A 13,508-nucleotide genomic window follows, 5' to 3' on the forward strand; every position below is an offset into this window, starting at 1 on the left:
TAAAGGTAATATGGGATATGTAAAACTATAACGTTGTATGCGCATATATATGTATATGGTAAAACTATCACTAAGTTCACACGCATGCTTTTCGAGTTACGAGTATTTATAGCAAAACAAACTTTAAACTAGCCAATAAATATATCAACGTCAAGTAAATTAACTGCTAACTGAATTCTTCAGATTCATTATGCGTTAGTAATATTATATTAATTTTAAAGTAATGTTCTTTCTATGATTTATCAAAATTTCTAGACGCAATGCGTAAATGATGTATTGTGCAAATCTGATAAGTATGTTCTATTAATAAATTTGCTCTTTAAAATACAATCATGAAACATTCTGGAATGCAAAGTTATGTGTATACCTGTTATAGATAAATGAGTAATACATCAGAAATTCACTTTAAAATGTAAATGGCTAAAATACGTTTACGATTGCGTGGAAGTCATATTATATTTGTGTGACCAATTTATATGAAACATATTATTAAAAATATTGCTATCATATACTTGGTGCTCTCATTACTAGCTATATTATGTTTGTTTCTTACATATTAAATAAAACCAATTTTAAGAAAAAATTCACCTGAATCATTTTAATGTTTGTATTGGAGTTACTGTTATAGACAAAGAGATATTAAAATTATGTGTGGAAATACAACTACACACTAGCTGGTAAGCACAGTAAGTGGACTATTATATTAAATGGTTTAAAACTGTTCTCTTGCTTTATGTATTATTAATTGTAAATCTTATATTATGTCAACATTTGTATTTGGAGGTGAGTTGTTATATACTGAAGCAATTATTATATGATGATCATATCCAATGAATAATTTGAACGTTTTATAGTAACGGTTTTTCCAAGCTTTTGCAGTCAAAGATACTCTTTCTTTCCATTTCCAAATATGAGACAAAGTCAAAATGACGTGTTTAAAGTTTCGACATTGATGAATTTAAATAAAATACACGTTGTATCTTGAAACAAAATTTAACCCTATTGATAATTAATTAAATGAACTATATATTCATTATAAAGCAAATAAATTTTATTCAAACAAAATAATAACAAATACTACTGTCGACTTTAACACACAACATGATAAAAATATATTGAAAACCGGGCATTAAACCACGATATCTATTATCATGAATAAGAGAACATACAAAGATCATCTATGTTTAAACACCTGTATGTTTCTGGTGATTACATACAGCCTATTGCCAACAATGTTGATTTTTGGTTCGATGCTTTTTAGTAATCAATGTATTTTTGGCATGTATTCATGTGTTTCAAAATGATTTTTTAACGACGCATGAATTTGTATGACAGCCTTGCCAATGATTGATAAAGTATACATACTTACAACGAAAAAATGGTTTTGTTTATCTTATTTACCCACTTTTCAAAACATGTTCTACTTATGGTTAGATTCAATAAACTGACCTTAGACTTGACAAACAATTAAAAAAAACATTATGTTAGAACAAAAATGTGGTGTAAACTTCTAATTTAAAAAATAGAAAACAAAACGAGTCCAGAAAAAAATCCATCACTGAAAAGATCACAATCAATTGAGTTGTCGTATCATTTTTATAGCGACGAAGAATGAAAAAAACAACAGAAGGAACTGCAATTTGATTATTGTTGAACATTTTGATTGTCGTTGTAGATAGTTGTTTCAAAAGTAATATACGTAAAGATGAATTATAATTTTAAACATTTAAATTAGTTTTATAAAATTCATTTTAAATCATGTTATTCTGTATCACAAGAACACATATCGAATGTATGTATGATACAAAGCATGTTTATTGTATATCTACATATGTAGAAAAATGGCTAAAAACCGTGTAAAGAAGATATTGTTTGCTTTCTCTCTAATTTCATTTTTGTTTTCGATCATAAAACCATATCATGAATGAACGCTATATAACAATATACACCAAGCATCATTTAATGTTTGCATATAATACGTGCATTTGTGACAGTCGATCAGGATAAATAAGAGCGCTTGCTGCTCAAAATAGTCATCAATCAGTTATATATTCAGTTCGATCAGAAACATGATATATGGAACGGAAATTACCAGTATTTTCTTGCCAACAACTGTTTAGTTTAAATAGACTTGGAAGTTGTTCTTTTGGTATCGGTTGGCATAGGTTTTCGTCTAACAACATATCTACCATGTGCATGTTTGCGTCAAAATAATGGTGTATATTGTATGGCTGCGTTTTTGAAATGTAGAAGTATTTTACGTGTGCTATTATTTAATTGTGCGCTGGTTGATATTTCTGTGATATATTGAAATGCCCCAGCATTTCTGATTGGCTTTAAAGATGTTTTTTTAAACAATTCTTACCTTTTGATGTTGTTGTTTTGTCATCTTAAACAGGCACCCAACGCGAGTGGTCATGTCCAACGTTGTTTTGTATAAACTGTGCTTATCAAATTTTATTATTTTATAAGCACAATTTTACACTTAATATGTATTTTATCCTGGGCTTGATTGTGTTCCGACTTTACATTGCAAGTAACATTACGACTCGCGAAATTTCATTACACTGATCCTTAAAGCATATATTCAACTTCTTACTCACGTTTGTGAATGGTAATATCCATTGCATGTAATTAATTTCTACTTAGTCTCCTTATATGTTTGTTCCTTTTTTGCTTAAAATGCCATTATCCATTAAGAAATCGTAAAACTCCTCTGAGTGAAATCACATTTTTGTCAGCCGTCAGCCATCTTACTTCCTGTGTTCGTAACGGTTGAATTGTTCCAAGTCAAGGATGTCGGCAACGAACAGAAAACGCCCACACTATTTCATGGTATAATACACCGCTCTTGTAAATGTCATAATTTAACTGCGCTTTATGTTTAATTCTTATTTTAAATCCAAGATGGCTGCCATTTGTCTGTTTTACTGAGTCAGTTGTTAAGTTGACGTTCGAATGTAGCTAAGTCATAATGACGTCATTGACCAGTTATTTCGTCACCGACCACTTTTTGCCCATGTATTTTTGGTCATTGGCCGATAGTTGGTACATGACCACCTTACGACCATTTTTCGACCGCTTTTCGCCCCAGATTTATGGTCGATCCCATCTCAGAGTATATAAGGAGCCAATTTTTTGCTCCAAGACAGTCTCGCTCAGTCTTTTCATAGGAACCTACTCCACGTCATTTTTAACAAAAAATCTAACTTAAAAGTCTTTCGAGTACGTGGTTTGATTGCTATAACTTTTAAATGGTTTATTTTTTTAATACTTAATACTTTAATAACAGTCTAACATAAAAAGTAACTACTTAAGCGTAAGCCGCATGTATTGTATTAATGCACTTGTGTGAATTGATCTGTCTTTGATCAGCTGTTTATATTGAATATTTTTTAATATCGCCATATTGGGAATAATCTGTATCTGTTCAAGAGGATCAGTGTAAACAATACGCAGAATTTGTTAGCCAGTGGGTGCCTGTATACGTGTATTATCAACTTTAATTGTATAATGTTTAAAGTTGAAGGTGAGCGGAAATAGTGAATAAAAAAAACAGTTTTAAACGTTTATTGTCTTAGTCATTTTATTAACCATCCAGAATGTATCTGTACAGTAAAGTAACACTAAATAGATCAACGCAATCGGCAGAACGCTACATATTTATGGCGGTCAGCGGTGGAATACTGTTACATTCCTATAAAATCAGTATTCAGTGATTTGTTCCTAGTCTTCCAGAAGAATAAGAACGCTACCGAACCTATTTCGTTTATAGTAAAGGTCTGGTTTAGTAACACACAGTTAACTAACAACAACAAAGAATATAACTTTAATTGTGAACAGAAAATTGAACTCTTATAATTTTAAATCATTTATTGAGACATAAGATTAAACAACATAACATAAAATGGCTAACAGTGACCCTGAAGTCCAGTTCAATCTCCCTTACAATGAGGATGGCCCGGTTAATGCAGAGAGTCCAGGCGCCGATTATATCGACCCGGAAACAGTATCAGAAGCCTCTGATAGCGATTCTACACACCGACCCATGAGTCTAAGCAAACAACCATCTCGCCGTAGATCATCTCGTGACCTCTGGAAGGCCGTAGATACGCTTCAGAGTTGTATCAGGGACCTTGCCACTGAGGTTAAGGTAGCTAAGGGGGCTCACCCAGAGGCATCGGCCAATGCGCAGACTAGCACCAGAGCTAGGCCGGTTGGTGATCGGGGTAGTTCATTGCAACAGCCTGCTTCGTCCCTCGATGGCACGGCCCTGATTAATGTCAACATGTCCGCCCTTAGACCGGATGCTCCAAGCTTCCACGCAGGGGGAGATAGCAATCAACCGTGGGCAGCACCTGCAAACCATCAGTTTACTCCGCCACCTCAGCGGGCTCCTCAACGGGTATGCATGCCCACCAACGAGCGGATCAAGGTGTCCCCATTCACCGGCAATGAAAACTGGCAAGTTTGGATTGCCAGGTTCGATACCATTGCAGACCGCATGGGTTGGGGAGACGAGCGAAGGCTAGACCATCTGCTGCAAAACATAGAAGGGCAGGCGGCCGAGTTTGTCTTTACGCAGCTTCACGCATCGGTGGTAAGCAACTACCAATCCTTGGTATCTGAGATAGGGGGGCGATACCGAGTGCTGGAGTCAGCACGCTCGTTTGCTTCTAGATTCAACCATCGAGTGCAGCAACACAGCGAGTCCGTAGAAGAGTACGCGGCTAATTTGAAGATGCTTTATGACAAGGGACATCCGCATCGGGATAGGCGCACGCGTGACGAAGATCTGGTACGCCAATTTTTAGATGGTCTCCTAGACCAGGACGCTCGTTTTGAAGTCGAGTTTAATAAAGAGCCATCCAATATTGAAGACGCCGTCTTCTATGCCGTGTCCTTCTTGCAAATCACTAAAAGCACCCATAAGGGCGATTGGAAGCAGCGACGGCCTACCAGGAGAGCAACAGAGTGCATGGAGGCGGACGACAAGCAGCGACATCGGGACACCAGGCAGCACGACAGTCCGTACAAGAGGCAGTATAAGACTATTGAAATGCGTAGTCCCAACACGGAGAAACAGCATTAGTCCAGCGAGTCGGCGATTGACCGCCAGGAGGCACTAATGCAGCAGATCCTTAAAAGGCTTGAATCTCTAGAGGCACAGAAATCGGAAAGAAGACCCTGGTTAAAAAGGGAGGTCGAATGTTTCAAGTGCCATGAGAAGGGTCACTACGCTAGGGAGTGTACAGCCACTAAACAAGGTTCGCCAAACGTCAAGACCGAGTTAAGGAAGACAGCAGACAACCATTTAAACGAACAGGGACCAGCCCTTGCGGCCAAAGGGAGGTCCCATTAGAGAGCTGCAAAGGCCATGATGGAAAGGAGGAGAAGCAACAGATCCGTAGCCGTACGGATGAAGCCGCTACCAATAGGGATGTACAGAGGCCAAGGAAGTTGGCAGAAGGGGTTTATGTACACGGCAAGGTAAACGGTCATCCGGTAACGTTCACGGCAGATACGGGTGCTTCACGGACCATCATCTCGACGAGGGCATTTAATCAGTTGCCGGTCACTTCACGTCCGCTGTTGGACAGATCATCCCGATTGGTTGGTGCAAACGGGGCACCAATTAAGGATGCTGGTGAAGCGATTATGGATCTTGAGCTGGGCCCACTTTTACTGTCTGAAAAGGTCATTATTGCTGAAATAGAAGACGAAGCATTGTTGGGGTACGACATTCTTAAGGGAAGACACGGAGAACCAGCAGATATCTTGTTAAGCAGCAACAAGATCCTCCTCGATAGGCTCGAGATACCTATATTCCAGGTGGGCAAGTCCAACAGGGCCAGGCGCGTTACGGTAGCAAACGACATGATACTTCCTGGTATGGCCGAGGCAGTTGTAAGCGTATTTGTGGAGCGCTTCACAGACGATGACGAAGACGTCAACTCTGACTTCATAGTCGAACCTGTCCAACAGTTAGAGGACATGTATGCACTTCGAATGGCAACAACGTTGGTCAATGTCAATCAATCACCAACATGTAGTATCAGGATTTTAAATCCTTTCTCCACGGAAGTCATGCTTCGACAAGACACCGAAATCGGTAGGGCAGAAAGGATCGAGCGCATCGTAAGTGTGCTGGCCAAAGAAGAATGTACTGAAGACAAATTGAACCATGCACCCATCCGCCGAGTGAAGACAAGTCAAGAGTCTGCAAGGTCGGATCATATCAAAAGCATGCCGATGTCAGCGTCAAAAGAGATACCGAAGCACCTGATTAACTTGTTTGAGCGATCCACTTTGGGGAGTAGTCATCAAGAAGCCCAACAAATAGCAAGCCTTCTTATCAAACACAGTGATACCTTCTCAAAAGATGACTGGGATCTTGGTCTGACACATCTGGCCGAGCACGCCATAAACACCGATAATGCGGCACCTGTAAGACAAAGGCCAAGGAGAGTCCCACTAGCGTATGCCGAGGAAGAAAAGCAAGCAATAGAAGACCTCTTGCAGAAAGGTGTTATCCGTGAGAGCACCTCTCCATGGGCAAGCCCAATAGTCCTGGTGAAGAAAAAGGACGGATCGGTTCGACCTTGTGTGGACTATAGGAGGGTGAATGCTTTAGTCAAGCAGGACGGTTTCCCGTTGCCAAGGGTGCAGGATTGCCTGGACGCAGTAGCAGGATCGAAGTACTTCAGCAGTTTGGACCTTACGTCAGGTTATTTCCAGATTCCCTTAAAGGAAGCAGATATACCCAAAAGTGCGTTCGTTTGCAAGTTCGGGCAATTCGAGATGACCCGTATGCCGTTTGGGCTCAATAATGCTGCTAGTACCTTTCAGAGAACGATGGAGTTGGCACTCCAAGGCCTGCAGTGGTTGACCTGTCTGGTGTACATCGATGACATAATCATCTACCACGCTAATTTCGAAGGTCATATGAGCCGGGTGGACGAGGTGCTCAGTCGGCTACGGTTAGCCGGATTAAAGTTGAAACCAGACAAATGTCACCTGCTACAAACCAAGGTGCGATTTTTAGGACACATCGTGTCAGAAGAAGGTTTACAGCCAGACCCAACCAACGTAGCCAAAATTCTTGACTGGCCAAAACCAAACACCCCAAAGCAAGTAAAGCAGTTCGTGGCAACCGGGTCCTACTACAGGAGATTCATAAAAGATTTCGCTCGCAAGGCCCGTCCCCTGATACAACTCACTTGCAAGGACGCAGTTTTCCACTGGGATGACGCGCAAGAAGAAGCTTTTAAGGCCATTAAAGATGCACTGGTGAGTCCGGAAGTGATGGGCTCCACTCAATGATGGCGGAACATTCTTGCTTGATGTAGATGCATCTGGCCTGCATCTGGCCTGGGAATAGGTGGCGTACTGTCGCAAGAACAAGAAGGTCGTGAGCGGGTCATCTCTTACGCAAGCAGAGCTATAAACCGTGCTGAAAGAAATTACTGCATCACCGAACAAGAGTTATTAGCTGTAGTTTACTTTGTCCAGTACTTTCGCCAGTATTTGCTAGGTCGCCATTTTGTTGTCAGAAGTGATCACCAAGCCCTTGTTTGGCTCTTCAGTATGAAAGAGCCAAGCGGTAAAATCGCGCGTTGGATCGAAATTTTATCGCCTTTTGATTTCAGCATAGAGTATCGCCCTGGCACAAAGCAGACACACTGTGATGCACTTTCACGGTGTGAGAGTCCTAGAGACTGTTCCTGTGACCAGGTGGACATGAGCGAGCCCCTTAGATGCGGTCCATGTTCGAAGTGTCAGCGCAGAGCGGAAATCATGCTGGCTAGCTGGAAACCCCCTATTCTCGATGATAGAGCAGAGGTCAGGTCAGGTGAAAAGAGCAGCGATGGTAGCACCCCGGGTAACATCTCAAGAGTGGTGACAAGAGCCAAGGCCTGGATGGAAACATACTCTCCACAGGAAATGGCAAGGCTTCAAAATTCTGATCCCTGCATCGGTCCTGTAAAGTCCTTGTTCAAAGAACAAAGAAGGCCGTCCAGAGACGATACAGCCTACTGGAGCCCTGAAGCACGACACTACGTACTGATGTGGGAGCAGCTCCACCTAGACGATGATGTGCTGTACCTCAAGTGTCCGTTCAATGGAGTATCCGTCAAACGTTTGGTGGTGCCCACTCAGCTGAGGACCAATCTGATTGGCCAGATGCACGACACCGTTGTAGGAGGACACCAAGGTATCAAACGCACAAAGGCGAACATCACCAAGGTGCATTACTGGTACGACCTCAAGACCGACGTGAAGTTGTATGTCCAGCAATGTGATGTCTGTGAAGCAAATAAGAAACCACAGCGTCTACCTCGAGCTCCAATGGGCCACCTGAAGTCAGGAGCTCCATGGGATCTTCTCTGCATGGACTTCCTGGGTCCCCTGCCCGTAACATCTAGAGGTAACCGGTTCATCCTGGTCATGAGTGACTACTTTACGAAATATGTTGAGGTCATCCCCGTAGCCGATCAAACCGCAGAAACCTGTGCCAATGCGGTCATTGAGCATTTCATCGCACGATGGGGTTCGCCGCTGCAGATACACAGTGATCAAGGTGCCGCATTTGAGAGCAACCTCTTCAAAGAGCTGTGCAGTATTCTACAGGTTACCAAGTCGAGGACCAGTGCGAGGAATCCCAGAGGAAACGGACAAGTGGAGCGGTTCAATCGCACGCTAATCAAAATGGTAAAGTCATACTTAGCGGGGGAGCAGGCAAGCTGGGATCAGCACCTTGGCAGTCTCGCTGGTGCTTACAGAGCTACACCCCATGAGGCGACAGGTTTCTCTCCAAACATGATGGTCTCGGGTCAAGAAGTCCGTCTGCCAGCTGATCTCGTGTATGTCAGTCCTTCCCCCAATGTCATACCTGAGCAACAAGCCGGCTACATTGGACAACTACGAGAAAGGCTGGTCCGTGTCCATGAAATTGCCAGAAACCACCTAAAACAAAGAGCAAAACGCAGCAAGGCAGTGTACGACCAGAAGGCTTCACTCCAAGAATATAAAGTGGGCGACCCAGTGTGGTGTTTGAACGAAAGTCGTAAAGTTGGATCTTGTCCTAAACTCGAGCAAACCTATGAGGGACCTATGCTTATTAAAGAAAAGAGATCCGCAATTAACTTCATGATACAAATTGACAGAGATGGTCATAATAGACTTGTGCATCATGATAAATTGAAGCCGTACAGAGGCAAAAACATCCCAGCTTGGGTGTTAAAAGTGCAAAATAAACTGAAAGTGAAGTGCAAAAATAGTGTAAATTAGTTAATCAAGTATCGGTTTAGCAAGTGCATTAAGTTTTACTTCGTTAGTATATGATTGTTCATACTGCAATTTGAATTTGTTGATAATGTACAATGTACTCTATAAAAATAAAGTGAAAGTAAAAAAAAAAAAAAACTATGATAGAAAAGTCTGGTTTATAGCCAGTCCGTTTATCACAGACATGTGTACAAGAATATTAACAATAAACAGGTTATTAACAATAAACAAAAAACTCAACAAATCGGCGTCAACTATATCACAGTCATAATATCACCGACACTTGGCGAGCTCGCAAGACTTAAATTAAATATAAAAATAAGTAACCTAAATGTTAATGGTATCACAGTCATCCACAAAAGTTCTAAATTCGTGAAAAAAGGTACCATAAAGTCAGCGTAATTAAAGGGGTCAAAACAAAGTGTTTTTGATCAAAGACAGATTGGTTCCCTCAACTAGACCGGTAACTCGCCCTTCATCCCATGATGCTATATTTGCAGGATATGGAGACAGCAAAGAAACCAAGGGTGCAGTACCGCTGCAAAAAATGTCAGAAGACCGACAGAAAGGGAAGACTGGTGGGTCATTTCTTCAAATACCATGTTACTTTTGATCAAGTACCTTACACATGCAGCCTCTGCAGCTTCAGATGTCAGACACAGCAGCACCTTCTGGATCACGTTACGAAATACGCACCCCATGTTAAGGAGGCGAAGATGAGGGGCGTAACGGATTTACGTCGTTATCTGAATAAATCAGATAACCCTTACATTGTCTCCGAGTTGGACATTGAACGTTTGGGAGACCCTGTATCGGAACCACATGCGGACGAAGCAGAAGAAGGGTGGTTTGATGCCCCTGAAGAAAATCCAATACTACCTGATTGGCTTACACCTACTCAGGCGCCTAAACTCCAGTCACCCGTCATTGCCGCGCCGACGGGTCTGAACATTTTCAGGCATCAACCCTATGTGCCCAACCATCTGCCGCTTCCGCTTCAAGATATCTCGAATGGCTGGTTCATTCAGAACCATATTTCTAATGAAGTCCCGGTCTACAGGCCTACACCGAAGGCAGCAGGTCAGGCCCAGCTATTCCAGCCTGCGAAGACTCCAAATTCTACTGCAGGAGCCAAGTTCGTCAAGTCGGTTGTGACACCTGGAACACCCATCCAGGATGAGATCGTCCTGCAACTGGATGACACCTCAAGCTTGGATTTCCTGGATGAAGAGCCTCTGGAGTTGCTGGCGCAAAAGGTGTGTAGTGGGTCAACAACGGCTAAAGGGGTAGATCCCGATGTTCAGCCTACTCCAGCCAAGCAGGTCAGACAATCTGCGTCTCCCACTAGATCCCTTCCGAAAGTCCCCGAGGAGCGTGTTGAAACAGCAGTGCCAACGTCCCTAATCCTGGGGAACATCCAAAAACTAACCTCGGATATGGCTGCAGGTGTAGAAAGGATTGTGACAGAAATGAGCCGTCATACCCGGTTGTTGGAGAGGCAGAACGACTTGCTGCACAGAGTAACCACGGCCGTGCTCCAGGTAAGGGACGACATGGACAGGTTGCGGCGAAGAGAGAACCGCTCATCAGTGAAAAGTGTTTATAAAAACATTAGAAAGTGACTTTAAACACTCAGTACATGAACATTGTTTTTAATTATAATCTTTACAGTTTAAAGTTTAAATTTACAAAAAGACACTTGACAATGAAGAAGTGCCATTGTCAGGAAGTTCATATGAACAATCTGTTAATGTACTGTTTATAACATTACTTCAAATTTTAGTTTAAATGTTTATTCATAAAAGTTCAAACATATTTGAATACAGTGAAACCTCGCTATTAAGGCCACCAATATACTTTTGAATGTATACTTTCATTCATGTTTAAAATGAATTGAAATTGACATTTGTGAATTGGCTCAGGAGAGCCAATTTTGTGCGAGGGGGGTAATGAAATGCCCCAGCATTTCTGATTGGCTTTAAAGATGTTTTTTTTAACAATTCTTACCTTTTGATGTTGTTGTTTTGTCATATTAAACAGGCACCCAACGCGAGTGGTCATGTCCAACGTTGTTTTGTATAAACTGTGCTTATCAAATTTTATTATTTTATAAGCACAATTTTACACTTAATATGTATTTTATCCTGGGCTTGATTGTGTTCCGACTTTACATTGCAAGTAACATTACGACTCGCGAAATTTCATTACACTGATCCTTAAAGCATATATTCAACTTCTTACTCACGTTTGTGAATGGTAATATCCATTGCATGTAATTAATTTCTACTTAGTCTCCTTATATGTTTGTTCCTTTTTTGCTTAAAATGCCATTATCCATTAAGAAATCGTAAAACTCCTCTGAGTGAAATCACATTTTTGTCAGCCGTCAGCCATCTTACTTCCTGTGTTCGTAACGGTTGAATTGTTCCAAGTCAAGGATGTCGGCAACGAACAGAAAACGCCCACACTATTTCATGGTATAATACACCGCTCTTGTAAATGTCATAATTTAACTGCGCTTTATGTTTAATTCTTATTTTAAATCCAAGATGGCTGCCATTTGTCTGTTTTACTGAGTCAGTTGTTAAGTTGACGTTCGAATGTAGCTAAGTCATAATGACGTCATTGACCAGTTATTTCGTCACCGACCACTTTTTGCCCATGTATTTTTGGTCATTGGCCGATAGTTGGTACATGACCACCTTACGACCATTTTTCGACCGCTTTTCGCCCCAGATTTATGGTCGATCCCATCTCAGAGTATATAAGGAGCCAATTTTTTGCTCCAAGACAGTCTCGCTCAGTCTTTTCATAGGAACCTACTCCACGTCATTTTTAACAAAAAATCTAACTTAAAAGTCTTTCGAGTACGTGGTTTGATTGCTATAACTTTTAAATGGTTTATTTTTTTAATACTTAATACTTTAATAACAGTCTAACATAAAAAGTAACTACTTAAGCGTAAGCCGCATGTATTGTATTAATGCACTTGTGTGAATTGATCTGTCTTTGATCAGCTGTTTATATTGAATATTTTTTAATATCGCCATATTGGGAATAATCTGTATCTGTTCAAGAGGCTCAGTGTAAACAATACGCAGAATTTGTTAGCCAGTGGGTGCCTGTATACGTGTATTATCAACTTTAATTGTATAATGTTTAAAGTTGAAGGTGAGCGGAAATAGTGAATAAAAAAAACAGTTTTAAACGTTTATTGTCTTAGTCATTTTATTAACCATCCAGAATTTATCTGTACAGTAAAGTAACACTAAATAGATCAACGCAATCGGCAGAACGCTACAATATATGCAGGTTCGCCGCTATGTCGTATACTGATATATTTCATTTTAAGTATACATATAATCTTATTTTAACTTAGACTGAACCGTGTTTAACTATCAGAGGGCTTGTTATGTGTATTTACGTATTTCCCAATTTTTCATAATGAATTATAGTTCAACCATCAGCTTAATATTACCGGCGAGTACCTTTTCCTGTCATCTCAATTCCTTTTGTAAATATGTTGTCATCTCGGTTCCTTTTTTGACTTATTATGAAACTTTACGCTCAAACTTATACTGAATTGAACTAGTAGCAGCAGTACATATCATTAATACATATAGCGCGTTAAGTATTATCCGTTCGTATTGACAAACAAGAGCTGTGTTTGTGAAACACAATGCCCCCTTCTGCGCAGCTTTAAAGCCATATATTTTACCTTTGACCTTGAAGGATTACCTTGGCCTTTCACCACTCAAAATGTGCAGCTCCATGAGATACACATGCATGTCAAATATCAAGTTGCTATCTTCACTGACTGACTGACTGACAGACAAGCCAAAAACAATATACCCCCGATCGTTCGATCCGAGGGCATAAAAACAAAGCATGTATACGGATTGCATCATTCTGCTTTTAACTAACTGTTTGAAGCAATATTATTGCATGTGTGATGCATGTGTGATGATTGAGCAATTGACATAAATAACGTTTTGACACAGTGTTATTTTGAGCGTATACCTATGGCGTGTCAAACGTTGCAAAATTCAATGTTTTCATATGCATGTGGTATATTTGTACATATATGCTGTACATTTCCATTTTTGTGTGATATAATTGCATATATATTTTGTATACATTCATATATATATATATGGTAAAATCCGATATATGTATTGCATAACAAATATACATGGTATAATTTCATATTTATGTTCGAT

The sequence above is a fragment of the Dreissena polymorpha genome, chromosome 2, assembly GCF_020536995.1.
Source record: "Dreissena polymorpha isolate Duluth1 chromosome 2, UMN_Dpol_1.0, whole genome shotgun sequence".
Classification (NCBI taxonomy): domain Eukaryota; kingdom Metazoa; phylum Mollusca; class Bivalvia; order Myida; family Dreissenidae; genus Dreissena; species Dreissena polymorpha.